Below are 17,219 nucleotides of genomic sequence, written 5' to 3'. Positions count from 1 at the left end.
TTGGTGAAGGATAATATAAGTCTAAACTTTTTCTGCTGTGTTTATTTTGCTCCCATTACACCCGGGATAACAGGCCATTTGGATTCCTGGGTTGTAATATGGGTAGCCTGTCCGAGAGCTGGAGCTGGACTTAGAGAAACGGTTGAGCTTAGGGTGAAGCTCGTAGTGGGAACTTGTGTTGCAGCTTTACAAATTTTGCTGTCTGCTTTATGCATTGCTATTGTGTGATCAAAGCTCGCTTAGCTTGCGTGTCAGTTCAGTTGTTACTAGCCTGTTCGGTGTGGAGAATTTTGCAGTCAGCTTTGCTTGTATGCATATTCTGCAATCGTACTGTGCATAGCTAAGCGTGTTCTGCAAATTAACGTGTTACGTTGGGGTATTCTGCGATCGTACTAGACGAGTCAGACGTCTGGTGTCGGCATATACTTTGCATAACCTACTTAAATTGTCCCTACAGCATTGTTGGCAAATTGCTCGTTCCATTGGCATTAAATACAAACGCACTCTCACAGCTGCGCAACTGCGTTCACTGATTGCTGATAAACTTATAGAAGAAGAGATGGCACATCAGACTCCTCCCTCTATGGGAGCTAGGGCAAAGACTCCTATGTTCACGCAGGAGGAAGATGATACACCTACGGAGCAAAATGGTCAGTATAGTGCAGCTGGGTTGTCTCAGGGTGAATCAGCGTCGTTGGCACTTGAGCTGGCAAAAATCAATCTTGAGCAAACTAGGGAACAGAGAGCATTCGCAAGGGAAGAATTTGATAGGGAAAGAGAAAGGAGGCAGTTTTCGCATTCTGTAAATGATTTTAGTTTACAAAAAGCAGTACAGCTTGTTCCCCGCTTCAATGAGGCCGAACCAGAACAATTTTTCGAAAGCTTCGAAAATCAGGCTCGAGCCTTGAGGTGGCCGGAACAGCATTGGGCATCGTTGGTTCATACAGCATTATTGGGTAAGGCACAGGAATTTACGTCAGTATTAAATGACGCTGAATTTTCTGATTATCAAGTAGTGAAGACCACAGTGTTGGGAGCATATACATGTATATGCCAAATACAGGAAGAATTTTAAATTAAGCAGGCGGCAGCTTGGTCAATCCCTAGTGGACTTTGTGAGACAGCAAACCAAAGCTTTTACCAGCTGGTATAAAGCAAGTGGTGTCTCTACCTTTGAGGAGCTGGTACAGCTTATTCTGATTGATAACCTGCTGGAGTCTGTGGGACCAGAGGTTCGAGTCTTTCTGCAGGATCGTGACTTAACCACTGCATTGGAGGCAGCCAGGTTGGCTGATACCTTCGAAACTAACCGCTCCTTGTCCGAGCGGTCCCGTCTCTCTTTTCAACAGCCTGGCATGAGCAGAGATCGTCAACCTTGGAGAATGAAGTGCCAGCCGGAGGGAGAACGTCTACGTCAGCCAACTAAGTCACCTGGTGAGCCACGCTTCTCAACTTATGGTCCACCTGCGGAGAGGCAAACTACTCATGGTGCATCTCGACAACTGTATCCAGAGAGACACCAGCCAGAACGACACCATTTGCAACGTCAGCAGGGAGTAAAGGGCAAGCCTGTCGTCTGCTTCTTCTGCAACAAAGTAGGTCACATCCGTCCCAACTGCCCCCATAAACCCCAATCCATTGGGAAAATCTCTAATATCCCTACCAACATGTCCCCTAGAGAAGTAGAAAAAGGTATGGTCCCTTATTATTGCAAGAGTCTTATTTCCCTTCAGGAAAACTCAGAAACAATTGAAGTAAAGACCTTTAGAGATACTGGAGCATATTGCTCACTTGTAAGAGAAGGAATATTACCCCTTTCAGAGAACACTTCCTTGAATTCCTCTGTTTTATTGGAAGCATTTGGAGGAGCTATATATTCTGTTCCTTTGCATAAAATTTATGTACAGTGCAAATATTACACTGGGTACTTGACTGTAGGTGTCTCAAAAGGATTTCCCATGAAAGATGCCATGTTATTACTGGGTAATAACATTACTACTGTTAGTTCGTGTCCTGAACCTATAATGATTAATTCTTCTGCGGTGTTGGCCATAACTCGGGCAACATCCCATGGGTTGTCTGGAGAGAATGTTGACCTATCCTTGGACGACTCCGATCTCGGAATAGCCACGTTGTTTTATGAGGCACACCGGCCGGAGCCTGGTAAATCAAGTGAACAGACCCCGATCAAGCCTTCCTATTCCCAGGTTGCAGGATTGCCAGATGTCTCTGTTTCCATGCCCGAGGGACTGTCCTTCCGGGAGGAACAACGAAAGGACCCTTCTTTAAAATTCGCTTTTGAGGCAGCCATGGGTAAATCCTCTTTGGGTCATCCGGTCAAGTATGAAGTTAAAAAAGATTATTTGATCTGCACTGAGACTGGTAAGGAGATAGAGGGCCAGCAATTGTATGACAGGTTAGTGGTTCCAACTAAGTTTAGACCTCAAATATTAAATATAGCTCATAATACGTCATTAGGAGGTCACTTAGGAATTACAAAAACCTTGTATAGAATCACAAAAGAATTTTATTGGCCAAAATTAAAGAAAGATGTGAAGAATCATATTAGGTGTTGCCGAGGTGGTCAGCAAGTAGGGAAACCTGGACATTTCATTAAACCTGCACCTCTCCAACCTATACCTGCTGATGGAGAACCTTTTGCAGATTTAATTATAGATTGTGTAGGTCCACTACCTAGGTCAAAGTCGGGAAATCAATATTTATTTACGATTATGGATAAAGTAACCAGATATCCTGAAGCAATTCCCATGCGTAGTATTAATACTAAAGCTTTTCTCAAAGCTTTAACAAAATTCATTTCTTGTTTTGGCATTCCTAAAACTATTCAAAGTGATCAAGGTACTAACTTCACTGCCAAAGCATTTAGGGAAGTATTAACTAGGTTAGGGATAATCCACAACTTATCCACTGCCTATCATCCTCAGTCCCAAGGCGCCTTGGAAAGATTCCATCAGACATTAAAAACATTGATAACTTTTTGCATGCACTTTCCTACAGACTGGGATGAATCACTACCTTTGTTGCTGTTCTCAGTACGAGAGACAGTGCAAGAGTCTACAGGGTATAGTCCGTTTGAGCTGATCTTTGGGCACAATGTACGAGGTCCTCTTCGGGTGCTCAAAGAAGGATGGATGGGAGAAGACGTTAGCTCAACACTCTACAACCCGTCTTCAAGGTTGCAGGTGGCACGTCAGTTAGCCAAGGCTAACCTAAAGACAGCTCAAAGTAAGATGAAACAGAGGTATGACAGAAGTGCACAATTCCGCTCCTTCCATCCAGGAGACAAGGTGTTGGTGCAGGAGCCTATACCTGGCCACACCTTGAAAGCTAGATTTACGGGACCTATGCAGATTGTAAGTAGATTATCTGATAGCAATGGGAGCTACCACAATTTACAAGACCTCAAAAACTAAAACTTACCACATTAATCAAATAAAGGCTTTTCATACACCAGATAAAGTCCCAGTAATGACTCTGCTTCTACCTCTGAGGACGACTGATTCTTTGCACTCTATCTCTGAAATTAATATTAAACTTTCAAATTCTGTTCTCCTCAAGGATCCTAGCCCTTTAATGGAGGGATTATCTGAAACCCAAGCAACAAATTTAACTGAGCTTCTACAGTCATATCCTAATATTTTTTCGGATGTGCCGAAAAAATGTACGTTAGGTTATCATGATGTAGATGTGGGAAACTCTAAACCAATTAAACTCTCCCCCTACAGAGCTAATCCTGAAAAGCAAAGGCTACTTCAGCAGGAAGTAGAATTTTTGTTAAAGCATGGTTTAGTGGAGGAGTCATCTAGTCCATGGGCTTCACCGTGCATCCTTGTGAAGAAGGCTGATGGAGGGTTTCGTATGTGTACAGACTACCGTAAGGTGAACGAGGTCACCATTACAGATGCTTACCCTCTTCCTTGTCTGGATGACGTAATTGACTTTGTGGGTAAGGCTACTTTTGTGTCCAAGTTAGATCTCCTTAAAGGCTACTATCAGGTACCTTTGACGGATAAGGTGAAGGAAATCTCTGCCTTCGTAATTCCAGGAGGTCATTATCAATACAGTTACCCCCTTCGGAATGAAAAATTCCCCCTCTTCATTCCAGAAACTTATCCATCAGGCTATTAAAGGACTTGAAGGCACGGCAGCGTACCTAGATGATATTGTTGTGGTGTCTGATACTTGGGATCAACACCTACTTAGACTTAAGGCTCTTTTTGAGACCTTTAAGAGTTCCCATTTAACAGTTAATTTATCTAGATCTTCCTTTGTCCAGGCCACTATCACTTTTCTAGGCCATGAAGTAGGTAGTGGTAAAGTTGCACCTAAACTTGCTAAAGTTTTTGCTATTAAAGATTATCCAGTTCCTCATGATAGGAAATCTCTTCAACGTTTCCTAGGCATGATAGGATTTTACAGAAGATTCTGTAAGAATTTCTCAGATATTGTAGCCCCTCTTACCTCTCTTACCAGTCACAAAGTTCCCTTTAATTGGACCTCAGACTGTAACACTGCTTTTAATAAAGCAAAAAGATTATTGTGTACTGCACCCATTCTCTTGTCTCCAGACTTCTCCAAACCTTTTTCATTACAGGTTGATGCTTGTGAGTCTGGGGTTGGGGCAGTACTATTACAAAACGGAGAATGTTTACCTGGAGAGAGTTCCGGGGGTCAACGCCCCCGCGGCCCGGTCTGAGACCAGGCCTCCTGGTGGATCAGAGCCTGATCAACCAGGCTGTTGCTGCTGGCTGCACGCAAACCAACATACGAGCCACAGCCCGGCTGATCCGGAACTGACTTTAGGTGCTTGTCCAGTGCCAGCTTGAAGACTGCCAGGGGTCTGTTGGTAATCCCCCTTATGTGTGCTGGGAGGCAGTTGAACAGTCTCGGGCCCCTGACACTTATTGTATGGTCTCTTAACGTGCTAGTGACACCCCTGCTTTTCATTGGGGGGATGGTGCATCGTCTGCCAAGTCTTTTGCTTTCGTAGTGGGTGATTTTCGTGTGCAAGTTCGGTACTAGTCCCTCTAGGATTTTCCAGGTGTATATAATCATGTATCTCTCCCTCCTGCGTTCCAGGGAATACAGGTTTAGGAACCTCAAGCGCTCCCGATAATTGAGGTGTTTTATCTCCGTTATGCGCGCCGTGAAAGTTCTCTGTACATTTTCTAGGTCGGCAATTTCACCTGCCTTGAAAGGTGCTGTTAGTGTGCAGCAATATTCCAGCCTAGATAGAACAAGTGACCTGAAGAGTGTCATCATGGGCTTGGCCTCCCTAGTTTTGAAGGTTCTCATTATCCATCCTGTCATTTTTCTAGCAGATGCGATTGATACAATGTTATGGTCCTTGAAGGTGAGATCCTCCGACATGATCACTCCCAGGTCTTTGACGTTGGTGTTTCGCTCTATTTTGTGGCCAGAATTTGTTTTGTACTCTGATGAAGATTTAATTTCCTCATGTTTACCATATCTGAGTAATTGAAATTTCTCATCGTTGAACTTCATATTGTTTTCTGCAGCCCACTGAAAGATTTGGTTGATGTCTGCCTGGAGCTTTGCAGTGTCTGCAATGGAAGACACTGTCATGCAGATTCGGGTGTCATCTGCAAAGGAAGACACGGTGCTGTGGCTGACATCCTTGTCTATGTCGGATATAAGGATGAGGAACAAGATGGGAGCGAGTACTGTGCCTTGTGGAACAGAGCTTTTCACCGTAGCTGCCTCGGACTTTACTCTGTTGACGACTACTCTCTGTGTTCTGTTAGTGAGGAAATTATAGATCCATCGACCGACTTTTCCTGTTATTCCTTTAGCACGCATTTTGTGCGCTATTACGCCATGGTCACACTTGTCGAAGGCTTTTGCAAAGTCTGTATATATTACATCTGCATTCTTTTTGTCTTCTAGTGCATTTAGGACCTTGTCGTAGTGGTCCAATAGTTGAGACAGACAGGAGCGACCTGTTCTAAACCCATGTTGCCCTGGGTTGTGTAACTGATGGGTTTCTAGATGCGTGGTGATCTTGCTTCTTAGGACCCTTTCAAAGATTTTTATGATATGGGATGTTAGTGCTATTGGTCTGTAGTTCTTTGCTGTTGCTTTACTGCCCCCTTTGTGGAGTGGGGCTATGTCTGTTGTTTTTAGTAACTGTGGGACGACCCCCGTGTCCATGCTCCCTCTCCATAGGATGGAAAAGGCTCGTGATAGGGGCTTCTTGCAGTTCTTGATGAACACAGAGTTCCATGAGTCTGGCCCTGGGGCAGAGTGCATGGGCATGTCATTTATCGCCTGTTCGAAGTCATTTGGCGTCAGGATAACATCGGATAGGCTTGTGTTAATCAAATTTTGTGGCTCTCTCATAAAAAAATCATTTTGATCTTCGACTCTCAGTCTGGTTAGCGGCTTGCTAAAAACTGAGTCATATTGGGACTTGAGTAGCTCACTCATTTCCTTGTTGTCATCTGTGTAGGACCCATCTTGTTTAAGTAGGGGCCCAATACTGGACGTTGTTCTCGATTTTGATTTGGCATAGGAGAAGAAATACTTTGGGTTTCTTTCGATTTCATTTATGGCTTTTAGTTCTTCCCGCGATTCCTGACTCCTAAAGGATTCTTTTAGCTTAAGTTCGATGCTTGCTATTTCTCTGACCAGTGTCTCCCTACGCATTTCAGATATATTGACCTCTTTTAGCCGCTCTGTTATTCTTTTCCGTCGCCTGTAAAGGGAGCGCCTGTCTCTTTCTGTTTTACATCTACTCCTCCTTTTTCTTAGAGGAATAAGCCTTGTGCATACATCGAGTGCTACCGAGTTAATCTGTTCTAGGCATAAGTTGGGGTCTGTGTTGCTTAGTATATCTTCCCAGCTTATATCGGTTAGGACTTGGTTTACTTGGTCCCACTTTATGTTTTTGTTATTGAAGTTGAATTTGGTGAATGCTCCCTCGTGACTAATCTCATTATGTCGGTCTGGGGCTCCGCGCATACATGACTGAACCTCAATTATGTTGTGATCTGAGTATATTGTTTTTGATATGGTGATATTTCTTATCAGATCATCATTGTTAGTGAAGATGAGGTCTAGTGTATTCTCCAGTCTAGTAGGCTCTATTATTTGCTGGTTTAAATTGAATTTTGTGCAGAGATTTAAAAGCTCGCGTGAGTGTGAGTTTTCATCAGAGCTGCCTCCTGGTGTTATTACTGCAACAATATTATTTGCTATATTCCTCCATTTTAGGTGCCTTAAGTTGAAATCCCCCAGGAGCAAGATGTTGGGTGCAGGAGCTGGAAGGTTTTCCAGACAGTGGTCAATTTTTAACAGCTGTTCCTGGAATTGCTGGGATGTTGCATCCGGAGGCTTGTAGACTATCACAATGACTAGGTTTTGGTTCTCGACCTTTACTGCTAAAACTTCCACTACATCATTTGAGGCATTTAGCAGTTCTGTGCAAACAAGTGACTCTGCAATGTACAGGCCAACCCCCCCCCTTTTGCCTGTTCACTCTGTCACATCTGTATAGGTTGTAACCTGGGATCCATATTTCGTTGTCCAAGTGATCCTTTATGTGGGTCTCAGTGAAAGCCGCGAACATTGCCTTTGCTTCTGCAAGCAGTCCACGGATGAAAGGTATTTTGTTGTTTGTTGCTGGCTTTAGACCCTGTATATTTGCAAAGAAGAATGTTATCGGACTGGTGGTATTGTTGGTACTGGGGGGGGATTTTTTTTCCGGCATTAGTATCTGTATCTGTTGGTTTGGAGTGGAGGCCATCGACTGTGGTTCCACTCCAGGAATGACTGGATTTGGTGTACGATTTCTGCCATTTCCTGCCAGTTTTTTTTCCTTCCTGGCACTAAAAAACCTCTCCCTCTTGAGTGGCTGTGGCTACCCAGGTTTTCCCATGGCCTGGATGTTTTGTATCTTTTTGTCCCCTTTAGATGGTATGCCTGGCAATTTAAGTTATAGCACAGTCTTTCCTGTACTGAAGAGGTACACAGTTCAGGGTGAAAAAGCTTACAGGAAGGGAGTTTGCATTTTCCTGTTGTCATATGGGCATGGCATTTCCTATGGTGGTCATAGTTGCACGTCCCATCTGTTTTTCCAGATTTCCCATGCCAGCAGATACCGAGTGCATAGTATGTGCACAGGCTTGGTTTCCGTTTGCCTTGGGTTTCTGTGACTGTATTCCCTGTTGGTGCATGTTTCCCTGTCTTACTTCTATCCTCCCTAGCACCAACAATGGAGCTCCCACCATTTGTTTTTGGTAATATATCCTCACTATTGCTAGTGGAGTCCTCTTGTTTGCTATTTCCTGCGGTATTTCTAGTTTGCAATATTGGTTTTATCTTATCTTTGACTACACTTGTTTCCCTACTATGGCTCCTGTCCCCTATGCGGTCATTCATATGTATTCCTTCCTGCGTATAATTCCCGACTACCTGGACAAAATCTCCAGCTTCACCATTACTGTCTCCCAGGACAGCATCTCCAGCTTCCCCATTACTGTCTCCCAGGACAGCATCTCCAGCTTCACCATTACTGTCTCCCAGGACAGCACCTCCAGCTTCACCATTACTGTCTCCCAGGACAGCACCTCCAGCTTCCCCATTACTGTCTCCCAGGACAGCACTATCAGCCCCCCATTTACTGACTACCAGGACATCATCTCCAGCCTTACAGTTTCTGACTACATGGCCAGTATCAAGGGCAGTACCATTCAGCCCGGACTTTTTATGTTCCCATCTGTTGTAGAAAGCTTCCAGGTTTTCTATGAAAGCAGCTTTGATGTTGACCTCTTTTAATGCCCTTGTGATTTTAGTCCACAGATTTATCTCATTTGGGCATACCCAAAAACACTTCCCTGTTTTAATACTGCTTGTAGCTAGTTCTTGGATATCTGCACAAGGGGCGTGACACCAATTTCCACAGAAATGACAATTTATGCATGTGGAAGCCCGTTTGTTTGACTGACCACAGACTACACACAGCTTCATAATGATTTGAATGGTTGATTTACTGCAATTCTACTAGCAACCTCTTGAATATTCTATTAATAACCTTGTTCCTGATTTTTAATGTTTGTGTTTATAAGGGTGCCTACAACCCCATCCGTTTACAGTCTGCTAGGTGGTGCACAATGAAACCGTTTGAAACCAGTCCAGGGTTCGGACCAGTCAAGGGTTCGGACCAGTCAAGTGTTCGGACCAGTCAAGGGTTCGGACCAGTCTATCTGATCTGATCAGTGGGTCACTTATTTAAACCATACTGGTCGGTGATTTGAGCTAACACATGAAGGATCTACTGGGAATTATCTACCCGAGTAATATGTGATTTGATTGATACAAAAGTATAACTTGCGTGTTGAAGAGCCGGTGACTGCTGGCAACTCCTACAATGACGAACGGTCGAGCCTCCACCTTTGTTTATCAATCGCTGTATCTAGCTTCTCTATTTTTTTTTTTTTCCCCGTCTCCACCACAATAAATGCTATATTATCACTATAGTTGACTGGTGCAAATTTTGGAGGAAGGGCGCTTTTTCTGTAGTAATAATTGCTTCTCGTTGTGTATATTGCGACCGCTGGTAACTACAGGTTATATGAAATTCACAGTAACGTCTGGTATTTCAAGAAAAAGAAACTAATGAAAGTCACTCCACTTCACTAAGTACTTTTTTAGTGAGGGGATGCGGACTACCGTCCGCCTGTATCTTGGACCTATGCTAGCCTGTCTGACTGCTGTCTCGCTCTAAGTTTAGGGTTTGGCTTTTGGTCACGAGAAAAAGCTGAGCTCTATCTAAGAGCTGGATGGTGGAGAGTAAAGGCAGTCCCATTATTTTGTGCCATGGCGGCACGGTTACCACTGGGAGGTGGCAGCCTAATCCTGAGCCTTCTCAGGGTGGGGGTGTGGCATGCAAAGAGTACGTAACCTTTATTCGGCGCATGTACACACCCTCATTTACAGGCTATCTCCTCCAACCAGCGAACCAGGTTGCTAAGAGTTGATGATGGGGCCCCGTCGTTCAACTAGTGACCAGGTTCTAGCCAATAAGAAGATGGTTTTGGCAATCGCAGAGGTTATGTGGGTACCGCTCTCCTGTCTGCCCTTGTCATTCCCATTCTAGAGCTGGTTGAAGCACGGTCTGCTATCTTGTGGCTTCTATTTCTGTCTTGCTTACCATGGAGTGCACTATACTTATCACTGTACATAGTGTACATATTGCTGTTCTAAATTGAAGGATAATATAAGCCTAAACTTTTTCTGCTGTTTATTTTGCTCCCATTACACCCGGGATAACAGGCCATTTGGATTCCTGGGTTGTAATATATGGAAATTGAATTATTTATACCGAAAAATAGCTTAACTCTTTGGCAAAACAATGGTACAAGAATCAATGTTCTACGACGTTTCTACAAGAAATTATAGTCATTTATATCAGGTATGGTGACGGCGATGTGGGTAGCGCGTCTGCTCACAGCCCATATATTTTTTGGAATTTTTTCCTTGTTTTTTTTATCGCATTTTCTTGCATTATTCTTTCTAATATAATAATTGACTATTTGGCATAAAACAGTAGGTGGAGCTTATCCGTAGACTTAGAGCAATCAGGAACCATTTGTGAACACTCGGCAGTGTTCCCGCTCCAGAGAGTGCCAGCAGAAATTACTTCATTATTACGCTTATATCAGCTTATATATCAACTCTACGGCTTATTTATCTATCAGAATTGATCTAATATGATATAATAAACACTATAAATAACATACAAACATGTTATATACTCTAGACTGAATAAAATAAGCCGTAATATGGCGAGAGACCATCGGGAATACTTCGATATGAGTTACTAATCTCATGTCGTCTCCATGTCGTATTCTTTGGTCTGAGTAAGAGAAAACGGTATTTTGAAGAGGTTAACTGCAGTAGAACATCAGTTTACTAAGAAATACACCCAAAAAACGCGATTTTCGCTTTTTTTTTTTTTTTGAGACTGTGGGCCGACCAGCGCTCCACGCCAATATCTCGGAAGTAACTCATTCACTTTACGGTACATAGTTTGCCTTTATTACTTAAATGTAATAACATTCACAAATTGTAGAATAATAGGTTATAAATGACCATAATTTTTAAAGGGGTGGACCGGTAAGCCAGCGGAAGGCCTCGGTCAGATGACCAAAAGCTCCAAAGGCGGGTCATCATCTGACTAAGACCCGCGTCAGGAAACATTTGTCCTGTTTCCTGACGAACCTTACCTAACCTAACCTAACCTGTAGAATAATGATTTCTCTAATTTGCCATTATTCATTTTTGGAAATATTCCAAATACTTTGGGAGTTATGTGGGAGTAAAGAGCAGATTTTTTGCAACATTCCAAGAACTAACAAACTTTATTTTTTTGTGAAATAAAGAAGTTATTTAGAGGAAAGGTAATAATTATAAAACGTATAAGCATTGTTCTCTCGGCACCAAGTGTCCAAACAACCTTACGTCGTCCCATATAGGACTACCATCCTGCCAAAGGGCATTTTCAGTAAATCAGTCCTTTTTCAGTCTTTTCTCGGTTGTTGTTTGAGGCATATTTTTGATAAATATTTTTTTTACAAAGAGTGAAAACACTGTCTTGTGCACCAAAACTGGAGGAAATCGGACGGTAAACAAAAAAGCAACATTTAATGCCGATACAGCCCCCTAATATATACTCCATTTTACTTAATCACTTGCATATTTCTCTTCCACAGAAAACATTTACACATTCTTTATCAAAAAAAAAAAAAAAGTATACACATTCCATTTAGAATCTTCAACCATTTCTGGAACACATCTAACCTAACAACCCTCAGGCAAACATCTAATTCCAGGGTGTACATCCTGCCACGGAGTATACATCTTACATTCTACACTCACTATCCCCTCCCTCTCCCCTGTTGTGAGGCATGCCAACTGCCACTTATATTTTACATAAATACTCCCAAAGTACCCATAGTAACATTGTCATATATATACATAGTATACACATAGAAAACAAAGTATACGTTACACAAGGAAATGATTCACATAGTCACTACAAAAGCCACTCACAGAATCAACATTGCTTGACTGTGATGTGTTCTTAAAAAAATGATTGCTTTACAAAAATACCACGCTATTGATTTTAGTCTACATTAAGCCACACATCATAAGAAAGCTATCTTAATAGTTAAGAATTTCAGTAACCCCATCAATCATGAAGCATAAAGGAATTAGTACCTGTGTCTTAAGGGAAGAAGTCCCATATACAAAAAAAGATTATATACATACACCAACCACATCTAACCACAACTATTCCTTGTGACATACACGGATGAACATACAATGAACATAGTGTATAAAATTGCAAAACACACACTTATGTCACAGTTTCAGAGAATCCATATTTCGCACAAAATCTAACACAGCAGTGAATACACTGCTTAACATAAAAAATATGCAAGAATAACGTTGGTCACTCTTCATTCCCACTACTGTTAATGTCGCACAATATATACTCGTCCACTAAAGCTCATGCTCCTAAACCCTTCCATCTGGGAGCCTAGCCCATTGCCACCCTTGACTTTACAAATTCCATAGATCCCGCAGCCCAAATTTCCGATTACCCTCCGAAAAATTCATTCTCCCATCCCTCACCATAAACTTCCCTATTACTACACTCAGTCCTCCTACTAGCCAAATTACGCTACCGAACCATTCCCTCACAACGCCAAGACATTCACAAAAATAAACCACACGGAATATCATTTCCATACCTTCACACGCCCGGCACTCCCCACCTTCCCTGAGCTTCCGATAGAATAAAACCCCAGACGACAAAATTCCATGTAAAAATCGAAACATCACCTCGCATACGCCCGGTCGTATACGTAACTAATTGAGATGTATCCATGTGTCACTCCATGCATACATCGGGTATGCCCCCTCCACCATAGCCACCACTACTCCACCCCCCACTCTCTCGAGTACCTGCAACTTAATATGAGCCGGATCCCCCGCTGTCATCAAAACTCTCAACACGGCCTCACCGACATGTAAATCCCTACCCACCCACCATTGTTGCATATCTGCATGTACACTTCCGATCCCACCACCCTGCACCCCCCTGATCCCACCACCTCGCACCCCCCCCTAGAAAACTCCTTTTAAGGTAGACACTCGTCAACCTTCTTTCAAATGGCATGAGCCTCAGCCCTCCCTGGCCAAGGGGTAGTGTAACCAACCCTTTACTTAACCATTTGCTTCCCGAAACCCAAATAAACCCCACGCAACAATCAATCTTTTGACCGCTCGTTGCACCAGCGGGTACATGACCGCCACATGCCATTACTTAATATACAAAAGTACGTTAGCCACAATCACCCTTTGATGCAGTGTGAGATGACGGGCACAATCCTCCAAGTCTCTTCAACACACCATTCACAACTCTCACTGAATTGACCTCGCAAACCACCCTCTGATCCCTCACATACACGACCCCACAAATCTTAAGTTGATCCACCACACTCCACCCACCCCCATCACCCCCCCCCCACTTCATGTTCCTAATCCCCAATTTCCATGAACTTCATCTTTATCACATTAATTTTCATCCCAGTAGCCTCCCTGAACACATCCACTACCCTTCCCACCCGCTGTAAGTCCTCACCTCCCCCCTACCAAGACCTCCGTGTCATCTACATAACCCACAATACCAGGACACCCATCACTTTCCTTACCCTCCAGACCCTCCATCACACACCGCTGAACCACCCTATAAAAAGGGTCCTGAATTATTGCGAAAGTGGACAACCTTGCCTCAAACTCCGACCCATCTGAACTTTCGCCCCTATCCTACCAATTACCTGCACACGCATACACACCCCCTTATACAAGGTCTGTGCCCAAGATACGATTTCAGCCACAAAACCCTGCCATCTCGTGAACCGCTACAACACATCCCTTTCTACACAATCATAAGCTGCTTTCCAGTCCAAGGTTAATACTCCTCAACTCGACTCTTGCCACTTCTCTATAAAACCTCGGATCATCCCATGCCCATCATACATAGACCTACCTGGTACCCTGTATTGTCCCCTATCTATAACCTTATCTATCATCTTTTTCAATCTATTCCCCAAAATTCTCACAAACAACTTATAATCACCACACATGAGCAATATAGCCCTATAATCCTGCACTGTTAACTGTTCCCCCTTTGGTACCAAGACCACGACCGCCATCTGTTGTAACTCTCCCATTACCCCATCAGTCTTTAGAATGTTAAACAACCTGACTAAAAATTCACTCACTACCCACCAATTTGTGACATAGAAATCGCTTGGCAGGCCATCTATGCCCAGTGCTTTACCTAAGATTGCTCCCGACAATGCTTGCCATATCTCACACTCCAAAATAGGCCCCCCTAATGCCTCTCTGTCCTGTCAAGCACACACTGCATCAAACCCCCATTTTCCTTAAAGCCATTTCGCTTATTCCCACGTTCGTCACGTATGACTTAAACCAAGCATCAATGTATCCACTTATACCGTCCGTCGTTACCAAAACTTGGCCCTCGTGATACCCTTCCATCCCTACGTGCATGTTCAACCCCATCATCTCAGTGGCAGCTCTCCTCTGTTACTGTCCCCTCAAAACACAAGCCGAAAGCTGATTCCCCCAGAGCACCTCCTCCATACCTCCCAACACATATGCACCATTAAAACGATCGTTTTGCAAAAACCGAATACGTTCCTTTAATCCCTCACTTTCTGCCACAGGGTAGCCTTCACCACCACCCACATAACAATCACGCAACTGCCCTTCAAGACACCCAAGGAGCCCATACACCAACCGATTACTTTCCCGCCCACTTTGGACATAATGATCCCTAATATGTGTCTTAGCCACCGTTTCCCACCAGCGAACCAAATCACCATCCCCAGGAGCCCATTCACACAAAATCACCCACAATTTCGCAAAGGACTGCCTACTTTCCTCCCCTTGTAACAGTTGTACATTTAATTTCCAGTAACTTTAGCTCTGTCTAGGCAATCCCCCCTACCCTAAGTCCACCAGGACACCTCGATGATCAGAAAAAGCCACATCCACGACATGTACACTCCTAACTGCTAAGGTGCGAGGCACATACAATCTATCCAGCCTTGCCGCATACCCTTGACGTACAGAAGTATGCGCCACCTCCCCCCACATCTATCAACCCCACCCCAGTTAATAAATCCCCCAAAACCACCAAGCAATACCCCACACCCCGTGGTTCAACATCCTTATGCCTAAGCATGCAGTTCCAGTCACCCCCTATGACTGCCACTGCTGGAAGGGACCTCAAATAGTAAACTAAAACCTCCCTCACAAATTTATTTTTCACACATCCATCCTCCTCTGCTGGGCCATACACACACACACACATGAAGGCAGCCTTCTCCCTGCCCCATAATCCTTCCACCCATATCACCCTCCCTCCCCCCTCACAGTGCCTCATAACAAACAGGCTAGTCTCCCTAATCATGATGGCAACACCTCCCTTCAACCTTGTTGCATGCTCCACGTACACGTTATACCCATCTATCCTTAATTCGCAACCTGGCTTATAGTTGTGTTCCTGGACGAACACAACATCAACACTATAACACACTAAAAATTCTCTAAACCATACTTTCTCACAGACCTCAAACCATTAATATTTATAATCAGGCGCTTAAAATGGAAAATGGGGGTTTCACTTGTGGCACTGACAATATCTTCTCACCCGTCCATTTGATTCCTCCTCTGTCCCCCCACCCCCCTTTGAATTACCCTTCACTCACCCCTGTCTTTTAGGGCCACTGGGACCTCTCTGCATCACCTCTGCCCAGGGCTTTTTGCCTGTTCGCTGGGCAGGTGTCAGCACATCTTCCGAGTCTGAAAGTGCTGCAGAACACTTCCGTGTCGCACTTTCCACCTGCATCATGTCATCAGTAGGGTAGTCCTGGTGGACCTCTACCTCCACCGAGTGTACCAGCAAGTCATCTGCAACACCAACCTCCAGCCCACCTTCATGCTCAACACCTGCATCAACAGCAGACCCAAGATCTAGTGCTGTGTCCGTATCAGGACACATGCTCTGCGTCGCCAGTAAATCATAGAAAACAGAGGCAATCGAGGCCTCCATGTTGCTGTCATTCACGTCCGGAAGAACCTCGCCCACCACAGGATCTGCTTCTAAAGATGGCAATTCCCTGGGAAGCATAGCACACGCTGTCTCAGTCATCGCAGTCTTTTCGACCTCTTCACTCCACGACATACCTGACGAAGGGGCACCGGCATACAAGGCTCATCTTGCACTGCACTTCCCTCCCTGGCTTCCGTGCGTCACTGTTCTTCCCTGGTGCCTCGTCGCTGTACACACTGTGCTGCGATATGGCCATACGCACCATACAAACGACAAGTACGTTGTTGCCCTGCATATGACACCATCACCTGGGTTCTGAAGTCGTTCAAGATGACGTAAGATGGGATCGGATGGCGTAGTGTCATCTTTGCAGAAAATGTTCCCTCAGGAATCCCTGCATACGGCCCATCTGACCACCTCCCAGCTGTAGCTGTGTGTATTGTGCCATATTTATCCAGAGCTGCACGGATATCAGACACATCAGCCTTGAAAGGCACATTACGTATCTTCACCCATGCATAGTAGCGTGAGACATCATGTAGCATCACCGACACTGCATGGTTAACCGTTAAATTAACCTCCTGGAGCTTGTCTACGACAGCCTCATAAACACCTGCAGTCCAGAACTTCACAAAAATCCTCGACATGCCGTTCAACGCCACACCACATACGTCCTCACTGGCAATACCATATGTATCACGGATAATTGCAGGCAATATCAGCACCGTAGATGGCCCAGTCACAGCCTCACGGGTCAATTCGAAGCACACAGCATTGACGCGGCGCCTACCAGCCAGCGCCATGTTGAGAAAATAAAATGCCATCAGTCCACTATAGGGGGCAGCTGTAGCGCATGTCCTCTCTGCTTAAAGGTTGAGCGACGTATGAAAATCGAAATTTACATGTCACTCACTAAAAATTACATCCCAATCTCTAATCATTTACACCATTTCATGACTGGAAATCATACTCACTATAATTAACACCATTTCATTAACTTGAACATCAGAATCATAGCTCAGTCACC

The 17,219-nt window shown here is 44.1% G+C and overlaps 1 protein-coding gene across 2 annotated transcripts in view; it reads right to left on the bottom strand.

Moving 5' to 3' along the window:
• The window catches only part of LOC128700450 (uncharacterized), a 116,007-nt gene that overhangs the window by 78,332 nt on the left and 20,456 nt on the right, over nucleotides 1–17,219 (bottom strand). The gene's annotated exons all lie outside the window — the stretch shown is intronic.

This window comes from Cherax quadricarinatus, unplaced genomic scaffold (genome assembly GCF_038502225.1).
Source record: "Cherax quadricarinatus isolate ZL_2023a unplaced genomic scaffold, ASM3850222v1 Contig126, whole genome shotgun sequence".
Classification (NCBI taxonomy): domain Eukaryota; kingdom Metazoa; phylum Arthropoda; class Malacostraca; order Decapoda; family Parastacidae; genus Cherax; species Cherax quadricarinatus.
The sequence above is the reverse complement of the archived record's forward strand: the minus strand, read 5'-3'. Positions and strand labels throughout refer to the sequence as shown.